Source organism: Protopterus annectens, chromosome 8.part0, assembly GCF_019279795.1.
Source record: "Protopterus annectens isolate FY-2018-M chromosome 8.part0, PAN1.0, whole genome shotgun sequence".
In the NCBI taxonomy this organism is placed as follows: Eukaryota; Metazoa; Chordata; order Ceratodontiformes; family Protopteridae; genus Protopterus; species Protopterus annectens.
Window position 1 is genome coordinate 448,388,121 of NC_056741.1, and position 24,712 is coordinate 448,412,832.

Sequence of the window (24,712 nt, forward strand, 5' to 3'; positions counted from 1 at the left end):
TTAAACTGTCAATTCCATATGCTAAAATATCAACAGCATATCATGGGACTGCTTAAACAGATAATGATGTTGATTTCTGACTCTGTGGAGAATAAAGATTTGCAGGATTTATTGCATTCAGCTGAACAAGTTGGCAAACATACCTTGCAATATGGCTTTGATTCCTTAGAGGCCTCTTGTAAGGCTGCTGTTACTGGGATAGTGCTTAGAAGGCATGCTTGGCTTAAGGAGCAGTGTCTGCCTGATCATGTTAAAGCAAAACATTTGGATGCTCCTTTACAGCAGGACCGCTTATTTGGCAATAAGCCTGAAGAAGTTCTAAAAAAGATGGAAAATAAAGATAAATCTATGCAAACTGTGAAAGATTTCTTACAAGTGCAACCTCCTAGATTTAGTAGGCATTGGCCTACTAAGAACTGGTCCTTTCCAGCTCCTTCCAGAGCCACTGCAGCCAAACCCAGACATTCCAAAACACCAGGTTTCAGTCCCAAGAGACTTTCAGAACTAAGCAGTGGGGTGCTTCCACTTCCAAATCTGGAAACTACAAGGCACCACCCTATGGTAAACCGTCTCAATGACTTCCCTTTGAAATTATCAAGCACTTGCGTCTTAGCCGCCCCTTTGGGGGGAAAACTGGCAACTTATAAACCAGGACAAATGGCTTTTAAATAGTGTTCCAGGGATACAGATTTCATTTCCACATGCTGCCAACTCCAAATGGTTTGCCAGACCTGCCCCCAAATCAGTGGGCAGAGGCTCAGAAACAAGTACTTTCCCTCCTATACATGGGGGCTATTCAACTAGTACCAGAAGAGGAAAAGGGACAAGGTTTCTATTCCAGACTTTTCCTGGTACCCAGAAAAGACAAATCATGGCGTCCAATTATGGACCTGTCTACTCTCCACACCTTTCTGGACATTTCAAAATTCAAGATGCTGACTCTTCAGTTACTTCCTATGCTAGGCAAGGATGCCTGGTTGGCAACTCTCGACTTAAAAGAGGCTTACCTGCATATCCCAATCAGGAAATCTTGCAGAAGATTCCTACGTTTCAAAGCAGGCTGCATGCATTATTAGTTCTCTGCACTGCCCTTTGGCGTGTCTACTGCGCCCAGGGTATTCACAAAGTGCCTGGCTCCAGTAATTGCATTTTGCAGGCAAATAAATATTCAAATATATCCATACATGGACGATTGTCTAATTCAGGCAGAAAACCAGGCCATTCTTCTAAAACATATGGCGTTTGTAAAAAGACTTCTAACCTGTCTAGGGTACACCATAAATGAAAAGAAATCTCAACTGGTACCCTCTCAAAAAATTACATTCCTGGGTGAAAGCTTGAATACAACTGCCCAGATGGCTCTCCTTACACCAGAAAAGCAAATTCTTTTGGTGACTTGCTTCAAACAGGCGGCCACAAAAACCCTGCTATCTGCAAGGCAAATACTGCAAGCCTTGGGGTTCATGGCCTCATGCATTCTTCTAATTCCATATGCAAGACTGCATATGCGGAAACTTCAGTGGTACTTGAAAGGTTTATGGAGTCAACATTGTCACAGCCTGGAAACAATGATTCCTATCATACCTTGCCTGTGCCTAGAGTTCCTATAGTGGGCAGAGGACTGCCATCCATATCACCCCCTGCCACCCAAACCCTAACTACAGACACATCAGACTATGCATGGGGGGAACTCAACTGGCAGGGAAGTGCATTCAGGGCAAATGGAGCCCAAATCAAATGCACCTTCATATCAATCAGAAAGAAATGCTAGCTGTACAGAATGCACTGACAGCCTTCAAGGACTGCCTTCATCCAGGACAAAGACTGACAACACATAAACAAGCAAGGGGGTACACATTCCTACCCCCTCTGCAGACTAGCCATGGCATTGTGGAACACGGCCTTGAGCTACCAAGTACAACTACAAGCTCAATTCCTGCCAGGAAAGCAGAATGTTCTGGCAGACGAACTAAGCAGAAATCTCATGGACCCTCACGAATAGAAACTGGAATCATGGATTTTCAACATGTTGACACGCAAATGGGGGAGCCCAGACATAGATCTTTTTGCCTCTCCCCAGAACTACCAGTTGGACAAAATTTGCACAAGAACTCATCACAAAAAAGCCTGGAAAGTGGATGCTCTGTCCTTCAGCTGGAAAAACCTATCAGTCTATGCCTTTCCCACTCTGCCTTTGCTCTCCAAAGTTCTACTAAAAGTCAAACAGGACAAACCAAAAATGATTTTGATTGCTCCAGACTGGCCTCGCAAACACTGATACCCACTCATGCGCAGTGTGTCTCACATTTCTCCGTGGCACCTGCCTCAGACACCTTCCTTACTCTCTCAGCAGGAGAGCAGATTCTGCACCCTCAGCTTCAAACATGGACTCTTGCAGCTTGGCTAATCACTTAAATTCACCCTTAGCATCCCTCAGCAAACCTGTGATGGATGTCATTTTGGAGGCGAGAAGACCTAGTACTAGAAAATCTTGTGCTGACAAATGGAAAAGATTCTGTACTTGGAATCAGTCTCAAGGGATGAGCACAGCAGTGCCCAATTTACCTCAGATTTTGCAATACTTAACTGAGATGCTTCATAAGGGCCTGTCTCTTTCTTCCTTAAAAATCCATGCCTTAGCCATTTCAGCTTATTACAACACAGACCACCCCCCTTTTCTCATCCTCTTCTAAAGCAGTATCTCAGAGGGGCCAAAAACTTGAGACCACCCAGGAGAGCTCCAACCCTTGCCTGGGACCTTAACTTTGTTTTGGAGAAACTCACTCTACCTCCTTTCGAACCAGCTGCAACTGCAGACTTAAAATTTCGTTCCTGGAAAACAGCCTTCCTTTTAGCAATCACTTCAGCTAGAAGGATATCTGAATTACACGCCCTTATGGCAGTGGAGCTTTCATCATCTTTCATGCGGACATGGTGCCACTCAGGACCAATCCATCCTTCATGCCCAAGGTGGTATCCAGTGTAGCTCTTATTCAGTCCATTCATTTGCCAACTCTCTTTCCCAATCCACAGAACAAGGGAGAGCGGATTCTGCATTCATTGGATGTACACAGACAACTTAGATTCTACTTGGACAGGACTAATTCTCGAAGAAAATCTGAACTGCTGGCAGCATTTGCTGCAGGGGCAGAGGGTAAGGCTATTTCAAAGCAAACCATTTCTAAATGGATAAGCCATTGTATTCTGTTAGAAAAATATGTATTAATGTGTGTATGCTTAATGCCAATTAATAATCAAATGATTTAATACACTTTCCATTCTATTTTTCCATGCACTGTGTTATATATAAATTGAGTTTCATATGAGACTGAAAAAGATGCTTTTTGAAAACTGCAGTATGCTTTCTGAAACTTGCAAGTTGCCCTCTGACCTAGTAACTGCTAGCACAGCAATATTCATGTTTATGCCTTTTGGAAATGTACTTGAGAAGCAGGTGCTTATCTGCTAGGTCAGGAACGAATGAATGAACAATACTATATTCTATAAATGTAATGATTTTAGACAATCAGCTCTGTTCGAAGCATGAGAACATGTGCAGCAGCAGTAACTTAGAGATAAAGTAGACAAAGGATTATTAGAGAAATGAACTGCTAGCATTGTGCTTCAATTAGCCATAGTACCTTGAATGATAACATAACATGTATCTAACTGGGAGTAATCAAGGCCATGTTGTTTTCCTCAGGAAGTTTCACATAAAAATTGATAAATCAGCAGAAACTTATGGGAATGATGGTCAACAGATGATGATGAGAAAAGTGGTAATCTGTTACGCCAGCTTGGTAGGCCATGACTAGTTAGAGACTGTATAAAAATGAAAGTATTTCCTGTTTCTAGTAGACAAACTCTGTATTAGCACGTTTTTGTCTCCTTGCTGCAAGATTAAAGTACCTTAACCTAAACCTACCGTGTTTTGATCATTTTTAAAGTATATTTTTCCTTTGACAGTTTGGTTCTTCGGACCGGAAAGTACCTCTCGCTCTAGGCCTAGGTCAGAATTGGGCCCGGTGGCATGCATCCGTACAGAGAAGAGGCCAAATCTGCTCTTCTGTTTTGAAAGACCTCTGACTGAATTGTCGTTCGAAAAAGGCCAGCCACTGTTTCTGATCTGGGATTGGAGGACGAGTCAACGATCCGGTGGATCAACTCTCGGAGGGTCAGGTAAGGAGGAATTACCTTATTTCTGTTTTAAGATCAGGGACTAATTACAGAACTGTTTTTTGTCAGGAAGATTTGCATGTGCAGATCAGGGACAAAAAAAGGGGTTACTGTTTTGTCATAGATCAGGGAAACAGAATAGGTAGGCAGTTATTCTAGATAAACTGTGAAAAGGTATAGAACTGTGGTACCACGTGATAAAAAGGGTTACGTAACAATTTACAGTTTAGCTAAGGCAACAATGGGAAATCAGTGTACCTAAAAGTTCGAGACCGCCCTAACTGAAGACGCGAAGTATATGCAATTACAGTGTACCGACAATCTTAAGTATTATACAAAATGGGTTGATAAGTATAAATTCGATGGTAATTTAGATAAACTCGCACTTATTAAACTTGTCAGGCAACTAAAAACAAACGCAAAAGGTCAGTTAAAAAAGCAACGACAATTAGGAGTCCCTCAGGCGCATAGGTGGCTTGAGGAAGCAAAGCGCAGGGAACAAAAGATAAAGAATTCAAAAACGATGTTTTTAGACAAAGAAGATAATAACTTGGTAATAGCAACGGCCCCTCCTTCGCCCCCTCCGCTTCCCTTACCAGAATATGAAGCGAGTGGACAAGCTGATCCACCTCTGCTATATCCAGCTGTTTCTACAGCATCAAAACCATTTGTCAGGGATCCTATCGAGACAAGGTCTCGAACACGCGACTTGAGAAGGGAGATTGAATTAGGTGAAATAAATAGAAAATCACAAGCTATGAGTGAAGAAGAGATATGTCCACTCATAGAAGTACCAAATCCTCAGGCAGGACAGGATCCAACTCTTTTAGTTTATAGACTGTGGACACTGGAAGATATCCGGAAAGCCACAGAAGGAATTCCCCATCCGAAAGTGAATTTTCGAAAATTTTTAGAAGACTTACAGGGTATGAGATTAAGTTACCATTTGAATGGAGAAGTAGTAGAAAAAGTAGTTAGACAAATTGTAGGTCCAGATTGGCACATGATCAGTGGCGACTGGAATCCTCGTGATGCACAGCTTAGACCACTCCCACATACTAATGCAGAATTGGATGGCAGAGTGAAAGGTCTGACAGACCGAATCTCTGAAAAGTGGAAGCCTAGGGCTAATTGGACTTGCATTAATCAGTGCATTCAACAAGAAGGTGAAACAGTTGATAGATATTATGCTAGATTATTAGAGTGCTTTAATAACCACTGCGGAATGCAGATACCAGAAAACCAGACACAAGATTCCCCATATGAACAACAGCTAAAGAATGCATTCTTGAAGGGCAGTATAACTCCCATTAGCAGCTTTATTACAAAACACATGGTAGATCATCGTACAAGTAGACTGCAGCCATTACTTGAATATGCTAGACATGCAGAGAGACATTTTAATAGTAAAAAGAAAAAGAAAACTCAAGTATTTTCGGCAGAAGATGGGTCAGAAGTATTTGTAGTATAAACTGGAAGAAAGGGTAAGAAAAATACCCAGGGAAATAAACAATCTGACAAGCGATCAGAAGATTTTGAAGAAAGAAAGAAAAGAGGCGAATGTTTTAAATGCGGGAAAAAAGGACATTTAGCAAGGGATTGCAGGCTAAATAAGAAGGTAACTACAGAAAATAAGGAAGAACTATATGATAGTCAGGAATCACCGAATGAAAATAAACAGGAAAGGACAAGTGCAAATGTGATAGCAAGGGTAGAGGATGTACATGAATTTGCAGACATTGAAGAAAATGAAATTTTGGACTTAGCCTTATTGAGCCTAGAGCTTTACTTAGCAGATACAAAACCGGAAGTGACGCTTCTGGTAGAGTGGAGGGAAGTCAAATTTTTGTGTGACTCAGGGGCTTCACGGACCCTGATACACCCTTCTAAATTACCGGAAGATTCAGAATCACCAGATTATATACTAGTGAAGGCAGCTAATGGACAGCTGTATAGAGCCACTCTCCCATGACATAGCAATAACAGACCCCGTTTCAGGGATGACTCAGAGAAGTAAAATTGTAGTCTCTGCAAAATGCCCAGTAAACCTTTTGGGTAGAGACTTAATGCAGATATTTGGCATAGCCGTAGTTCCAGCCATGCAGGGTATGGAAGCACAGCGACAAATGGATACTTTTGTAGTGCGACCGGAGGGTGAGACATATTATTGGTACAGCCAGGACTTAGTTACAACTGGTCCAGGGGCAGTAACCGAAGAACTGATGAACGTAGCCATCAGTAAGTCCCCCTCCCTCAACATTGACAAACAGCATTTGTTGCATTGTACTCTATATTACTGTAATAGACCAGGACCTGATAAAGATTATGAGCAGGAATTGTTTCAGAACCACGCGAACAGACTAGTGTTACGAAACTTGTACTGGGACACAGAAGGAAACAGTGTAGTAAGCTGTTCATTGCCCCAGGAATTTTTAGCACTTTACAAATCTAATCGATTGCCACATGTTAGCTTAACTAAGAGTAGAAATTTGAAATGGGCAGACTTAGGTGAAAAAGTCACAAGGTGGGAAAAGCAAACAGAATTAGAACTCTCTGAACAAGGAGTACAGAAACAGAAATTGAATTGGATAACAGACACACCCAGCTGTGCACTCACAGGCTAGTGAGAATAGCTGAGTGTTACTCTTATTGGAAGAAGAGGAAAAAGCCTTGCAGAACATACCAGAGACACTCTGGTCAACAGGGAAATCAAATGTAGGACTTATACGAACAGCAGGACCAGTTACTATTATGCCAAAGTCAGCATTTAGACCCCAGAAAAGACAGTATCCCTTGAGAAAGGATGCAGAGATAGGAATCAAACCTATAATAGCAGCCTTACTTAAGGAAGGAGTCTTAATAGAATCTCCCGATTCACCATGTAATACACCCTTATTTCCTGTCAGGAAAGCAAACTGGGTATGGCGTATGGTCCAAGATTTACAAGCTGTAAATAATGCAGTTATACCCAGGGCACCGACGGTGCCAGACCTGCACACCTTACTGAATGATTTAAAGCCTCAGCAAAAGTATTTTTCTGTGGTAGATATTAGTAATGCATTTTTTCTCAATACCGATGCACCCTGACAGCCAATATTGGTTTGCATTTACATTTCAGGGGAAACGGTATACATATACAAGATTACCACAGGGATATTGTGAGTGTCCAACAATATTTGCACAAGAAATGGCAAGCAACCTGGCGGGATTTATCCCACCGAGAGGTAGTCAGATTTTACTTTATGTAGACTACATTCTGCTGGCAGCCCCCACCCAGCAAGAATGCAAAGAGGACACCATAGCATTATTACAGTTTTTAGCTACTCAGGGTCACAAAGTAAACAAGAACAAACTACAACTTTGGAGAAAACAAGTTAAGTACTTGGGATATGTAATATCCAAGGAAGGTAGAATATTAGACGAAGATAGAAAAACAGCAATATTACAGGCACCTAGACCAACTACCAAGAAGGAAATGATGTCCTTCCTGGGAACTACTAATTTTTGTCGAAGCTGGATACCAAATTATGCTTTGGAATCTGCTCCACTGGCCAATTTAATATTCAAAAAGCCGATGGCAGCACAGGATTTATTACAATGGACACCAGAAGCAGCTTTCTGCAAGCTGAAACAACTGATAGCATCATCCTTAGTTTTAGGATTACCAAACTATCATAAGCAATTTTTTCAAACTGTAGACTGTAAGCAGGGTTATATGACATCAGTGTTGACACAGCAGCATGGGGATAAGCAACGCCCCATAGCTTACTATTCATCACAGTTAGACCCAGTGGCATGGTCCCTGCCCCACTGTGTACAAGCAGTAGTTGCAGCTGCGATGGCAGTGCAGGATTCGGCCTCAGTAGTGTTATTCCACCCTCTCACATTGAGAGTGCCTCATGCAGTTGCACTTATTTTACTGCAAGAAAAAGTAGCATATCTTTCTCCTGCTAGACATCTTTCCTGTATGACTATACTGTTGAGCCAACCTCATATGACAATTGAACGCTGCACAACTTTGAATCCGTCAACCTTGCTCCCAACCCCTGCAGATGCAAACTGCACTGCTGCCTGCAGGAGATTGAGCAAAAGACATTACCTAGACAAGACCTTACGGATGTTCCCTTGGATGATGCCGAGGTGACATACTATGTGGACGGCTCGTGCAGGAGGGGTCCTACAGGACAGATCCTAGTGGGGTATGCAGTCGTTTCTGATACTGAAATTTTAGAAGCAAAATCTTTACCACACAATTTATCTGCACAAGCGGCAGAGTTGATTGCCTTGACAAGGGCATGTACCTTAGCAAAAGGTAAGAAAGTGAACATTTATACTGACAGTCAGTATGCTTTTTCTACTGTACATGTTTTTGCGCAGCAGTGGAAAAATAGAGGAATGATAACATCTACTGGTAAACCAATTAATCATGCGCAATTCATTTTAGATATATTAGACTCTATTCAGTTACCTCAAAAAGTAGCTATTTGCAAATGCGTAGCTCATACCAAGAAACAGGATAGGATTTCAAAAGGTAATGCGTGGGCTAATACAGCTGCGAAGCAAGCAGCTTCAGCCTCAGAAGCTTTTCTTTTGAGTGAGGAATTACAACCCTCTGAGACTTTAGATTTAGAAATGTTAAAGACAATGCAGCCACTTACTACAAATGTAGAAAAAACAGAAGTGGATAAAACGAGGAGCAATCCTTGAAAAGGGACTGTACATCTCCAAGGAAAAAAAGTCAATTTTGCCATCTAACTTGTTTAGATATGCAGCTTTGTTGAGCCATGGGCAGAGCCATGTCTCAACAGGGGGGATGGTACAGTTAGTGAATAGAGTGTTTACAACCTATGGATTTACAAATTACACAAAAAATGTATGTGCAGCATGCCATGTTTGTAACAAGCATCACGCACAAGGGGCATTGAAGCTTAAGCAAGGGAGTTTTCCTACACCACCGTATCCCTTTCATACTATTTGTATGGATTTCATAGAACTGAATAAATGTGAGAATAAAAAGTATTGCCTTATCATTATAGATATGTTTTCCAAATGGGTGAAAGCTTTTCCAGCTAAAAATCCAGATGCAGCTACTGTTGCAAAGGTCCTTGTTAAAGAAATTATACCCAGATTTGGCATACCGGAAAAGATTTATAGTGATAACGGTACACATTTCATGAACCAAACAGTACAGCAACTTAGTCGTTATTTTGGAATATCGTTAAAAAATCACTGCGCTTACCATCCCCAATCTGCAGGGTTAGTTGAGAGGCATAATGGGGTGTTGAAGAGTAAGCTTAGGAAGTTGATGAGCGAGACACAAAAGAACTGGGTGCACTGTTTGCCTTTAGCACTGTTGAGCATGAGAACTGTTCCAAATGCAAATGGTTTAACTCCTTTTGAAACTTTGTTTGGGAGGGCATATTATACACCTCAGTGGAAACCTCTCATGTCTGCAGAGCAAGAGGCTGACCATTCACTTGCAGGGTATATGAGGCGATTTTTGAATAACAAACTTTTGCAGTTAAATTCTGTTTCAGATAAAGAACAACCGAAATCGGAAGCACCAGTAGCCCCAGGCACCTGGGTCTGGGTGAAGATTGTGAAGCGAAAGAATTGGAGTTTTCCGAAGTGGGAAGGACCGTACCAGGTATTACTGTCAACACCCACTGCAGTCAAAATCATGGAGCGAGCTTCCTGGATTCATTTGACGCACTGTAAACTGGTTAAGAACTTTGAATTGGACAAAAACTTTGTTACTGTTCTACAACGAGAACATAATGGCCAGGTACAGAGTGAATAGAGACATTGAGCAACCTCAGAAAACTTGTATGATCATTTTAATAGCTATGCTAATCGCACTGTTCTTTTTGTTGTGGCCACTCCTTTTTCCTGCCACAAAAGTTGAACTGATTAGACGTAATGAACCAAACATAGACTGGCATCCGAACTTTAACACTTATCAGGCAATTACACGTGTGTATGCTGAGACTTTTAATGTTTCGAACTGCTGGGTCTGCATGGCCATACCAACAGCATACGGGGGTTTATTGATGGCTGCTATCCCCCTGGGGGTCAGTGAGACCTGGGAAAATCTGTTTTTTGACACAGTTGCTATTAAAGCACATGATAAGGTAGCACTATATTTGCCTGTAACACAAAAAGGAATTGTATGTTTTTACAAAAATGACACCATCCAAATGGGATGGAGTAAGTGTAATGTCGCAGTACAGTATAAATGTTATAAAAAAACAAACGATTTAAGTGGATCTTGTAGTACAGATTATGACTCATTTTTGAAATCTATGCATAAGACTCTTGATCAGGTACAACGTAATCCTGTACTTTTTAAACAGTTATCTGTAATAGATGGGAAAATGTTTCATGCAGGGCAGTCATTTCGTAACAAAGTAACAACTAAAGTAGAGGACTGTTATTTTGTTTGTGGTAAAAAAGCATATAAATGGTTACCTGAGAATTGGTCTGGCAGTTGTTTTTTGGGGTACCTGGTCCCGGCCATCCGACACACTGCAGTTTTGTCTCTGGGAAACATTCAAAATACCCGAGATGTGACCAAAAAGACTGTTAAGAAACCTGAGAATCCAGTGGGACAGATCGAAGCAGGCTGGAAAGACCATCGTAATGTGGGAACCAAACTTGCACACATGGACTTGAGTGATGCTGTCATATCCTGGGCAGGTATATTACCTGCATATGGTGCAGTTAAATCAATATGGGAGCTGCGAAAACTGTCAAAACTTCTCGAAGTAATGAGTAATGCGACTTTTTCTGCTCTTGAATTGATAACTGATGAATTGAATGCCATGAGAACTGTAGTACTCCAAAACCGAATGGCTCTTGACTTCACCCTAGCGGCGAGGGGTGGTGCTTTAATCAAAGAAGAATGCTGTGCGTTTATTCCTGATCATCAGCATGAGATTAACGATCATCTCGAGGTGATTCAGCAAGTGTCGGCCATGACTAAACCAGGCCCAAACCCTCTGACAGACTTTTTCCAGAATGTATTTGGGGGGTGGGGTTCCATCCTAATGAACATATTGATTGCCATTGGGGTAGGATTACTCCTAATAGGAGTTTGTGTTTGTTGTGGAATCCCCTGCATGAAGAAATTAATCAAAGAATTCATAGATATATCAGTATCTGAGACTATGTATCAAAGTACTGAATTTGAAGAGCTGCTAGAATGTGAAACACTTTCATAGAAGTTTAAACTGAATGACTTTCCTAACTGCAAATCCTGAATGGAAGAGGTTAGGAAAAGAAGCAAACTGTTTATTCTTTTTTGAAAATAGAATTAAAAAGTATTAACAGGAGGGAAATGTTAGAAAAATATGTATTAATGTATGTATGCTTAATGCCAATTAATAATCAAATGATTTAATACGCTTTTCATTCTATTTTTCCATGCACTGTGTTATATATAAATTGAGTTTCATATGAGACTGAAAAAGATGCTTTTTGAAAACTGTAGTAGGCTTTCTGAAACTTGCAAGTTGCCCTCTGACCTAGTAACTGCTAGCACAGCAATATTCATGTTTATGCCTTTTGGAAATGTACTTGAGAAGCAGGTGCTTATCTGCTAGGTCAGGAACGAATGAATGAACAATACTATATTCTGTAAATGTAATGATTTTAGACAATCAGCTCTGTTCGAAGCATGAGAACATGTGCAGCTGCAGTAACTTAGAGATAAATTAGACAAAGGATTATTAGAGAAATGAACTGCTAGCATTGTGCTTGAATTAGCCATAGTACCTTGAATGGTAACATAACATGTATCTAACTGGGAGTAATCAAGGCCATGTTGTTTTCCTCAGGAAGTTTCACATAAAAATTGATAAATCAGCAGAAATTCATGGGAATGATGGTCAAAAGATGATGATGAGAAAAGTGGTAATCTGTTACGTCAGCTTGGTAGGCCATGACTAGTTAGAGAATGTATAAAAATGAAAGTATTTCCTGTTTCTAGTAGACAAACTCTGTATTAGCACGTTTTTGTCTCCTTGCTGCAAGATTAAAGTACCTTAACCTACCGTGTTTTGATCATTTTTAAAGTATATTTTTCCTTTGACATATTCATTTCTGTTATAAGCACCATGGAAAACCTATCCCCCAGGGGATTAGATCTCATTCCACCAGGGCTGCATCTACTTTAGCAGCCTTTCTCAGAGGTGTTCCTACCAGGGATATTCTAGAAGCTGCTACCTGGAGTTCAGTTCATACTTTCACCAAGCATCATCACTTACCAATTTTCTCTAAATCCAGAGCTGGCTTTGCCACTGCTGTTTTGCAAGGCCTTATAGCTGGTCCTATTGCTGTATAAATCCATCCTCCCAAATTTAGCTTTGGGAATCTACCCAAATGTAATGACTGCAACAGTGAAACACGATGAACCATAGTACAGTTGTGTACACTTATCATAAATGTAGATGTTAGAGTGTATTCACTGTTGCAGTCCTGGTTACCCTCCTTCCATCCCCCTGTTTTTCTTTTACTATACCTCTTCTTTCTTTTATTATGCTTAAAAGCCTTTTTGGTGTATTTGCTTTTCTTTGGAGGTATATTTTTGTTTTTCTTATTTTTTATATATATATATATATATATATATATATATATATATATATATATATATATATTTTGCTCCCATTTGGGCACCTGACATCTGGGGCAAGAAAAACTGGTGTAATGGCGTCTGCTGCATGTTTTATACCCCTGACGTCATGGAAGAAGGGACAGCAACAGACGCAGGACCCAAGACTTTGTTAATTAGGCCGACTGAGGGTAATCTGCCAGCAGATTACCCAAATGTAATGACTGCAGCAGTGAATACACTTGAATTTGTAATTTTCTGGCAAATCACTGAGTATTGAAAGTGTGACATAGATTTGAGTTTGACTTCATATCCTTCAGAAAATGCATGCTAACAATTTCTGTTATTCAAACAACTTGTTAAGTTTATAAGAGTAATTCTCTGTTCACATTCTCTATTCTGTCAGTGTCTCAAGATAATTAATCATAATAATGTCTCCCCTGATTCTTTCAGAGCTAGGCTGGTCGCATTTGGAGACAAGGTGGTGCATTACATTTAATAAATAGACTGCTTTTATTTCAGAAAGTGTATATTGATTCACATTCATTTATTCTGTCAATGTCTCAAGGTAATGGTAGTATTTTAAACATTTCTTTTCTGATGTCCCTTATTGGATGAGTTAAGTTTTTTAGTTAGGAGAAGATATGGAGGAAAAAGCAGGTGCTAAAGAGCATTTTGTTAATACTTGCACTTGAATATTGTTGTGTAACGATTTTCTGCTGAGTATATTGCATTTTATCAGTGGTTTCTTCTGACTTTATTTATTGACATGGGTGTCTTATTGAATCTCCACAAATGTGCAGTATTTGTTAACTTAATACTTTTGGCAAAAATCCTACTTCAACCAGGCCCCATGGAAATGGTGTGTTTTCACACAGTGCGAAAAAAGGGTGCTTCACATTTTGATCATTTGTCACACATTGCTAGGGTCTATGTTCCACATTGGCCTCATAAGAGGTTGAAACCTATGCAAAGAAAGATGAACTCTGCTGTATGGTTCCATGCAGCATTGTAGTCACTACTTAGCCCTGTAGTAGAAATTATTTGTAAATTTAATTGGATTTCAGCTAACAGAAATGTATACTGTTGCTGTAAGTGTATTGTTAGAAAGAGGGTTCAGCAGCAGCTGGATGTATGCAGTGACATTGAAAAGCAGTGCAATTTTGGCATGCTGATTTTACCGATGTTGGATTTCGTCACTAGTTTATTTGACTTTCAGCTCAGAGTGCTTATATGCTTAGTTAATAATACAGATCAATAAGGAGTTATTACATACTGGCATTTACAAAGAATTGCCGAGCTGTAAACACCGCTTTGTAAATATGGCATGCCAGTTTGTAAATGCCTGTATATAATGAAATAAACTGAACTTGTAATGTTTTTTTTTCATTCTGTGCACAGCAAATCTAATGGGTATTTGCAACCTGGTCATGTTTTTGATTTCTTATAACTGGACATTGTAGCTTGGTTCCAATAGCAGTGTTTTTTTTTACTACTGTTTTATAGTCAATTTAAGCCACAGAGTCCGTTATCTAAAGAGTGACACACTTAGGAGTGCAGAACCCTCTCCAAAATAACTAAATAAATAAGCTGTATGCTCCAGTGCCAGCAATCCAATCTCCTGGAGTTGGAATAGAACCCACAGCCTTCTGGCACCCAAAATGAGTATGGTGCCGTTTGTGCTACTGACTGGTTGTGTCCCATGTGATTAAGAACATCAATTATTTTCTTCAAATATGTTTTCCATTAATTAGATGCTTGCAATGATCTGCACCAGAGTTAAAAAAATATTTAGACAAACTGGTGTTGGGCAGCAAGATGATATCACTCTGAAAGCATTTATTTATCAAATTAAATTGCATGATTGATTGAATGAGCCTTCCACTTTAGGGTTGCCACCTTTTAACAAGGCCAAAGTGGGACATGGGGGTGTGGCCAACGTGACACTGGCCACACCCCCACCACAACATCACCAGAGGTGTTAGGAGATGCAGTATTACAGTTATGGATACAACATTGTGACATTACAGCATACTGAAAACTCAAACCATTTAATGACGTGAACTATTACTGCAAAAAAACACATTACTCAGTTGTAACAGTAAATAAACTTTAAAGGAATAAAAAACACACTACTCATTAAACGGTCACTTGTTTATTTAAAAAGTAAAAAAAATCATAAACCAACCATGACTATTCGGAAAGAAAACTTAAAAAAAAAATCTACATACCTCATACAAGCCAAGTATAAAATTAAGACCTTTTATTGTCAATTAAAGCAAAGAAAAAAAACTACATACTGTACCCTAGTACTACATACTGCACACTAGCAAATTAAAGCTAAAGCAAAGAAAAACACAAAATTACAAACTGCACCCTAGTACTTTATACTGTACACTAAATCACTTTTTTTTTTTTTAAAGTGCATTTTGAATTTGATTTTATGGCGTGAAGAAGGGCCTGATTTGAAACAATATTTGAGTAAAAGTCACAACATTTCATCTGGTAATTTACAGTCAACGTTAGTTCGACTTTTAACAAGTCCACACCATCCCCTTGGATGTTTCAACCCCTCCACGTGGTGCTGCTAGGCCTCCTGCAGCCATGTCCATAAAGGCCTTTGCCAGGGCTAAGGCAGCCAAAACTTCTAAGTCTGTGCCTGTTAAGCCCCCCTCTCACAGGCCCAGCTCTAGTTCCCAAATGCTTTCTCTGGCAGAGGATCTCATCTCTTTAATAAGGGGATCCCAACCTCATCCAGACAGGGCCTCTCAACCACCTCCAGAAAAAAGACCTAGAGCAGAGCCCCCTGAGCCAGTGTCCTCAGATGATTCTTCTGATGATTCAGACAATACAGATCATCCAGAGGCTCCTTTTTCTCCTTATGAAGACTCTGATGCTGAGGAGTCGATTCCTTCTGCCTCTCCACCTGAGGAATTTTCCTTTGGGGAAACCTTACATGCCATGAGGGAACAATTTCAATGGCAGGGACAAGATTTCTCAGATTCAAGGATAAGGCTTAGGACCTTTTTGCATTTACCACAACATAGGCCTTTAGCTATACCTCCAGTTCTTTCTGTTGTAGATGATGCATTTAATGATGCTTGTACTGCTCCTGATACTTTACCTCCAGCCCCTGCTAAGCCCAATAGGTTCTACAGGGTCCCGGACACACATCACCATTTATACAAGGCTCCTTTTGCAGATCCCGAGACTATCTCCCAGGGGCCAAAAGCAGTAGCATCTACCTCTGTTAAAAATCCCCTCCCCTCTGAAAGGGAGTCCAGATCCTTAGAGAGATGGGGTAAAAAAGTATACACCTCTGCTACTCTCTCAGCTAGGGCATTGAACTGTCAGTTTCATATGATCCAATACCAGGAGTTTATGCTTGATCAGTTAACTAAGAAACTGTCCTCTGATGACTCTTTAGATAAGAAATATGTTCTAGAAATGGTGCATAACATTCAGCAGGTTAGTAACCATTCTTTAAAATGCGGCTATGATGCACTGGAGGCTTCCTTTAGATCAGCCATGACTGGCACAGTTATCAGAAGGCATGCATGGTTGAAAGAACAGGTCTTGCCGGATCATGTTAAATCAAAACTGTTAGATGCTCCTATGGATAAGGTCAATTTATTTGGTTCTCCTGCTCAGCAAGTACTGAAGAAAATGGAAGAGAAGGCAAAATCTGTACAAACAGTGAAAGATTTCTTACAGGTTCAGCCTCCAAGGTTTAGCAGGAACTGGCCTTTCAAAAATTGGTCCTTTCCAGACTCCTCTAAAGCACAGAGAGGCAGGAATAGGCGTTCAAGAGGCAGAAATCAATCCAGAGGTGGTGCCTACAGGGGACGCCAGTGGCAGGGTAACAACCAGCGAGGCACAGACACAACTACTACCACTGCAACAGGACAATCACAGTGACTTGGCTCTGGCAATCGCCTACCAGGGAACAGATAGCAGCACCCTTAGGCGGAAAGCTAGCCTTATTTTCAAAAAACTGGCACTGCATCACAAGAGACAAGTGGATTTTGCAAACTATAGACCAAGGCTACAGGTTTCATTTCCATACCTTACCAGGAAAAAGAGGAATGCCAAACCTACCACCAAATCAAAAGACAGAAGCTGTAAAACAAATAGCTCAATTAGCAAAAATGAGAGCTGTGGAAAGGGTACCATCTATGGAACAAGGAAAGGGATTTTACTCCAGACTCTTCCTGGTACCAAGAAAAGAGAAAAATTGGAGGCCTATTCTCGACCTGTCCGCTTTAAACACATTTCTCATTGTTCAAAAATTCAAAATGCTGACCCTACAGCAGCTTCTTCCCATGCTGGACAAGGAGTCTTGGCTGGTGACTCTAGATCTCAAGGAGGCATACCTGCACGTCACCATACGACCAAATTGCAGAAGATACCTCAGATTTCTTGCAGGATCAGAGCATTATCAATTCTCAGCATTGCCCTTTGGCTTATCCACTGCGCCCAGAGTGTTCACGAAATGCCTGGCATCAGTAATCGCTCATTTCAGGCTTCAGGGAATCCAAATTTATCCATACCTGGACGACTGCCTGATACAAGCGGACAACAGAAACAAGCTAACAGAAGACTTACAAAGAGTCATTTACTTGCTGCAAGCCCTGGGATATACAGTCAATATAAAAAAGTCAAGGCTGATACCATCCCAAAGAATAACCTTCTTAGGTGCAGAATTGGACACAACAAAACAGATGGCATTCCTAACTGCAGAAAAACAAGAACAACTTCCTCTCTACTTCTTGGCATTAACAAAGCAGAACCAACTAACAGCAAGAAAAGTACTGCAAGCCCTGGGCTTCATGGCATCCTGCAAAATCCTGGTCCCTCATGCCAGACTGCATATGAGAAAGCTACAGTGGTACTTGAAGAATTTATGGTCTCAACACAGGCACAGCCTAGAAACCAAAATACCACTAATCCCATGCCTGAAACAAGAGTTCCTATGGTGGGCTCAGGCATGTCAGTCAAACACAGGTTTGCCCTTCTACAGCATTCAACCAAGCCAAACCATCACAATGGACGCCTCAGACCTCGGTTGGGGGGCTCACATGCTGGACAAGTGCATACAAGGCTTATGGACTCAAGATCAGCTGCACCTGCACATAAATCTAAAGGAAATGCTGGCAGTAAAACTGGCAATCCAGAATTTCAGACCATTCCTCCAAGAAGGGCAGTTGATGATAAGGACAGACAACACCACAGTCATGTGGTACATTAACAAACAGGGAGGCACACATTCATACCCTCTATGCCGGATGGCACTGGACCTATGGAATATAGCTCTGAGCTACAACATTCAGTTACAAGCAATTTTTGTACCGGGAAAAGAAAACATCCTAGCAGACATATTAAGCAGAACTACCACGGATGCTCACGAATGGATGCTGCACCCGGACATCTTCAAGGCCATCACAAGGAAATGGGGACTACCACAAATAGACTTATTTGCATCCCCTCTCAATCACCAGCTCAAGAAATTCTGCACAAGGACGTACAACCCACTTGCTTGGAAGGTGGACTCTCTATCCTTCAGTTGGAAAAGCCTGACAGCATATGCATTCCCACCTCTTCCTTTGATGCACAAGGTGCTATTGAAAATCAAAGAGGAACGTCCAAGGATCATTCTGATAGCTCCAGACTGGCCAAGACAACATTGGTACCCATTACTGAGGAGCATGTCTCGGGAACAAATGTGGGCACTACACCTGGTCCCATTGCTGTTAACACAGAACGGCTACAACACCCTGCATCCAAACCTGAAAACTCTGCAGCTGACTGCCTGGAACATTTCATAAGAGCAACTAACCCAAATTTATCCCAAAGGGTTAAAGACATTATCCTTGAGGCCTGCAGACCTTCAACAAGAAGGAACTATGCAGGAAAATGGAAAAGATTTCTCATTTGGAGTACTGAAAGGGAAAAGATGTGTCAAAGGTAAACATAGCCAACATCCTGGAGTACTTGGCAGAGCTCTTCCATACAGGCCTGTCCTATTCCTCCATCAAGATACATGCATCAGCTATTTCTGCAGAATACAGCTTCGATCCCCTGTCTTCTCAAGATCCTCTACTCAGGCAGTTTCTGAGAGGAATTAAAAATGTAAAACCTCCTAGGAAACCACCACTGCCAGCATGGGACTTGAACTTTGTGCTAGAAAAATTGACACTTCCTCCTTTCGAACCAGCAGCAACAGCAGAACTGCAACACCTATCCTGGAAGACTGCTTTCCTGCTGGCAGTTACCTCAGCAAGAAGGGTTTCAGAGCTACAGGCTTTAATGGCAGTATAACCCTTCCTGATCTTCCATCAAGACAGAGTGTCCATGAGAACAAATCCTACATTTATGCCTAAGGTGGTATCCAGAGTGTCTTTAAACCAGGCTATCCACCTACCTACATTCTTCCCCAATCCACAGAACAGAGGGGAAAGACTGTTGCATACTTTGGATGTACATAGACAGTTACGCTACTACCTGGACAGAACCAAGGGCAATAGAAAAACTGACCAGCTTCTGGTAGCATATGCAACAGGAAGGGAAGGAAAAGCAATTTCAAAACAGACAATCTCCAAGTGGATAGGCAATTGCATCAGATTTTGTTACTCCTACCATGGAAAGCAAGCTCCACAGAACATAAGGCCTCATTCTACAAGGGCTACAGCCACTACCACAGCTTTCTTACGAGGAGTGGCTACCAAGGACATTATAGAGGCTGCTACTTGGACCTCCGTGCATACATTTGCCAAGCATTATAACTTACCTTTATACTCTAGATCCCGAGCAGGGTTTGCTACTGCTGTTTTGCAAGGGATCCTAACTACACCATAATTTCTTCTTCCTCCTCCCCTAGTTTGGCTATGGTATTCTACCCATTTGTAAGGACTGCAGATGCATCCTTGAAGGACATAGTACAGTTTTGTACCTACCATAAATGTAGATGTCCGAATAGGAATGCATCTGCAGTCAGGATTACCCACCCTCCTTCCCCTCTGAGGTATTCCTAGGTATTTGCCCATCTAATAGCTAGCTGGGGATCTCTTATGGTGTATTTGTTTGTATATATGTACATACATGCTTATTTTTTGTGTTTGCTCTACTATTTGGAAACATTGGCATTTATCCAAAATTTAGCTATCCAAGAGGGCAACTGGCATCTGGGGCAAGAAACACTGAGGAAAATGGCATCGGCTGATGCCTTTATACCCGAAAAACTGCAGCTATGACGTCGGGTGAAGTGCGACACCAGCCGAGGCCAGACCCAGACTTTGGAATCCGGCCGACCGAGGGGCTGCCTGACGACAGGACAACCCATTTGTAAGGACTGCAGATGCATTCCTATTCGGACATCTACATTTATGGTAGGTACAAAACTGTACTTTGTTTTCAGTTTAATCAAACCACTGTTCCAGGTACTTCACTGCTGTCTCCAAGAACACAATGAAGTGTTTCTTCAGTTTGTTAGCAGAAGTGCTGTCTAATGTGCTCATAAGTGCCCTAAGTTTCCCTCCAAAGAAAGCACCTTCAGCTCTTGCCTGCAGTTTTTGCTTCAAAGAGACCATTACACAAAAAGTTTCCATGGTAGTAAGTGCTGATTTTTCTAATGTACTTATATGTTAGTTAATATCAACAAGAACAGCACAGAGAAAGTGCAAATAGTACTAGGGCAGCATAGGCAATTCATTCTCACCATGCTCATTAGCTGAAAAGTACTGCCATATCTGCTGGGGGGGTCTCCTCTTCTCCCTGGGAGAGGAAATAGGACTGGAGCACTGGGAGATTTTTCACTACTCTTTCAATGGCTGGGAGTAGTGACAGCCACCTTGTTGGCACATGTCTTAACAGACTGTCAAATCCCATGCCACAAAACTCAAAGAAGTCTTTCAAGTCTCTGGTCCTTGTGGCAGAACCTGAGAAGTGGCTGAAAAGTTTCATTACAAATACTTCTACGTCGTATGGTAGTTGTGCTGCAGCTTTTTTGGCTGCACTGTGAATGATGTGGGCAACAGTTAGCCTTCTGGAGAGGTGAGCAATTTTCTTTTAATCTGCTATACACACACCAGATTTCTTCCCATAGTTCACACTGGCATTATCTGCCCCATAAGCTGAAATGCTGTTCCAGGGCAAGGAGTGCCTTTCCATAATGTTGGAAATTTGCTGTGAAATAGCTTGTGCAGATTTATCAGGGCCTTCATAGAAGTCTAAAAGGCCATCCACCACCTCTTCTTTAGAAAAATACCTCACAACAAGTGGAAATAATTTTATGTTCCCCTTGTTGGAAGCATTGATGAAATTGCAAATGAAGTGCATGGTTTTTGAAGGTCATGCAGGAGGCATTCCAATGAGTGCGGCCCCAAAACATTTTCGACTATGGCTTCAGCCACATGCTAGTTTCTTTGCAGTGTCCGAGTCACTGTACAGCTGGCTGGCCAACTTTACTGCACAGTCCAAGCTGTTATAGGAAATATTGTGTTTAACAGCATGGAACACCTCAGAGGCTTCTGCTGCAATGATCCTAAGATGTTCTTCATTCCACATTGCTGCAGTCCTAACCATTGGGTAGTCCGCTGTCCCAGTCGGCCCGAATACCAAAGTATGGCTGACGTGGTCAAGGCGCATTAGTCTGACGTCAGGACCTCAGGGTACTAATGCGCATGACCGACGCCATATCCTCAGTCTTTTTTGCCGCATGGTCCGATGCAGAAGCAGTTTTGCGAGTGCAGGTTGGCGTTCTGAAAGTTTCTGAAGTCAGAGTTTCAGACCGAATCAAAGTTGGCTAAGTACTCGCTAGAATATTTTGGTTTTTCTTGCCTCAGTATTTAACCGGATGTCAGAAAAGTGAATAACTGTATTTCTTGTGGGAAACAGATACCTCATAGGGATTACCATACTTTGTGTATACCTTGTTTAGGGCCTGAGCACGACGTTGTTGGATGCCGCTCTTGTGCTAGATTTAACAAACGCACTATTAAGAGAAGGTTAGACTGTGCCAGGTTAGTTTTTGGGAAGCGTTGTAATTATAAATGCCGCCGGATGCTCCGACGCCCGCTTCACAAAAAGCGCAAGGACAAAGCAGCAAAGCCTAGAGTGGAAGAACCGACAGTCACGGACGACGGTTCTTTAGAAGGCTCAGTGGAGCCGGAGGTTCTGCCAGGAGTTTCTTTGGAGTCTCAGGGAGAGACTTTACTGTTACAGGATGTGTCCTCTCAGGAGGTAGGCCAGGCTGAAGGGGCTTCTCAGGTGGCTGTTCTTCCCTCTCTTCCTAAGGTGGTTAGAGCCTCCCCTTCTGTTTCCAAGGCTTCTTTGAGAGGCAGGCCAAGTTTAACTTCAGTGGGGGTTTCTCCTAGTTCTTCAGGGTCTTTGCCTAAGAAACATATGCTTAAAATGGCAGAGGATTCGATTACTATGATTAGAGGTTCTATGCCCCCTCCTGATAAGAGGCCTAGGGTGGAACCTGAGTTTGAGAGTTTTGAGCAGGGTTCGGAGGCTTTGAGTCTTCGGCAAGACTTGCAGGAGTATCCTCCTTATTCAGATTCTGATGTGGGATGATTCTACTCCTTCAGCTTCTCCTCCTGAGGATTTTTCATTTTCAGAGACTCTGCATTCCATGAGGGAGCATTTCAAATGGGAAGGTCAGGATTTCTCTGATTCCAGGAAGAGGCTTAGGAATTCTTGTTTTACCCCAGCATAGGCCTTTAGCTATACCTCCTGTTCTGAATGTGGTGGAAGATGTTTTGCAGAGGCTTCCTGAATCCTGATTCTTTGCCCCTGCCCCGTTAAACCGGATAGGTACTATAGGTGCCTGAAGCTCATAAGTATCTTTTAAGAGTCCTAGGGCAGACCCGAAACTGTCTCTCAGGGGCCTAAAGGTGTAAAGGCTTCTGTTGTTAAAAATCCTGTTCCTCCTGATAAAGAGGCAAGGGCTTTGGATAGATGGGGAAAGAAAGTGTATACTTCTTCCACTTTAGCCATGAGGGCTTGAATTGTCAGTTTCACATGTTAAAATATCAAAATTATCTCCTTTCACAATTGAAGTCTAAGGTGGATGCTCTGGCAGAAGGTATTGAGTGTAAAGAGTTGCAGGATTTAGTTCATGTCTCTGAACAGGTGGGTAAGCATTCCTTGCAATGTGGTTTTGATGCTGTGCAGGCCTCCTCGAGGGTGGCTGCCACTGGTTCTGTTCTTCATAGGCACGCCTGGTTGAGGGATCAGAATTTAGCTGAGCATGTTAAGACTAGGATTTTGGATGCTCCTTTACAGTCTGATGTGTTGTTTGGTTCGCCTGTAGAAGCAGTTTTAAAGAAAATGGAGGACAAGGCTAAGTCTATGCAAACTGTTAAAGATTTTTTGCAGGTGCAGCCTCCGAAGTTTAGTAGAAATTGGCCTACTAAGGGATGGGCATATCCTGCTTATGATTCCCAGTCTAGGGGTAGATCTAGACATGGTAGGGGCAGAGCTCAAGGTTCTTTTAGGCCTAGAACAGGGAGTTCACCTGCTCAGACTTCTGGTGAGGGCAGGGGTCAGTCCTTTCAGAACAGACCCAATGACCTACCTTTTCAGCTGCCAGTACATTCTCGTCTGGCAGCACCTTTGGGAGGAAGGCTGGCTCTTTTCAAAGAAAATTGGGGTTTAATTACCCAAGACAGATGGGTTTTGGATATCATTCACCACGGTTACAGGTTTTATTTCCATACCTTGCCTCCTTTCAAAGGCATGCCAGACATTCCTCCTCTACAAAGAAAAGAGGCTCACAAGCAAATTTCTCTGTTACTCCAAATAGGGGCCATTCAGCCGGTTCCTGTGCCAGAAAGGGGCCTAGGATTTTATTCTCGCCTGTTCCTAGTACCAAAGAAGGGGAACACGTGGAGACCAATTTTGGATTTATCTATCCTCAACACTTATCTGGACATTCCCAAGTTCAAAATGTTGACGTTACAACAGCTTTTACCTATGCTGGGCAAAGATCACTGGATGGTAACTTTAGATCTCAAGGAAGCTTACCTTCATGTGCCTATCAGACTAAGTTGCAGGAAGTATCTGCTGAGCTGGAAATTCTCATTATCAGTTCTCTGCATTGCCCTTTGGCTTATCTACTGCCCAGAGTATTCACAAAGGTTCTGGCTCCAGTGATAGCTTACTTCAGGCTAAAAGGAATTCAAATCTATCCTTACTTGGACGACTGCCTGATTCTGGCTCAAGAAAAGGAAGACCTTTTACAGCATTTGAATATGTGATAGCAGTGCTAAGATGCCTAGGGTATTCTGTGAACTTAAATAAAGTCCAGTCTAGTACCCTCTCAAGACATGTGCTTTCTGGGTGTGAGACTGAATACAGCAGCCCAGATGGCCTTTTAACCCCGGACAAACAAAAGAATCTTTCCATTTACTTCCATCAACTATCTCTTCAGTCCGGGCTGACTGCAAGGACAGTCCTTCAAGCCTTAGGGTTCATGGCATCTTGTATTCTGGTGCTTCCCAATGCCAAACTGCATATGAGGAAGCTGCAATGGTATCTCAAAATGTATGGACACAGCACTGCCAGGATTTGGACACTGTCATTCAAATAATACCTTGCATTCAAAAGGAATTTTTGTGGTGGGCTCAGGAATGTCACCTAAACAAGGGACTCTCTGTGACCCGCCAGAGGCAGTCAGATTCTAACGACAGATGCCTCAGACATTGCTTGGGGAGCTCATCTAAATGGAAAGTGGATACAAGACAAGTGGCCTGCCAGACTACAGCATCTACATATCAACATGAAGGAGATGTTAGCAGTCCAGTTTGCAGTAATGGCTTTCAAGGAGTTACTTCTTCCAGGGCAGGTGTTGATTCTAACAGACAACACAACTGTCATGTGGTACATCAACAAACAAGGGGAACACATTCTTACCCGCTATAGCAGGCA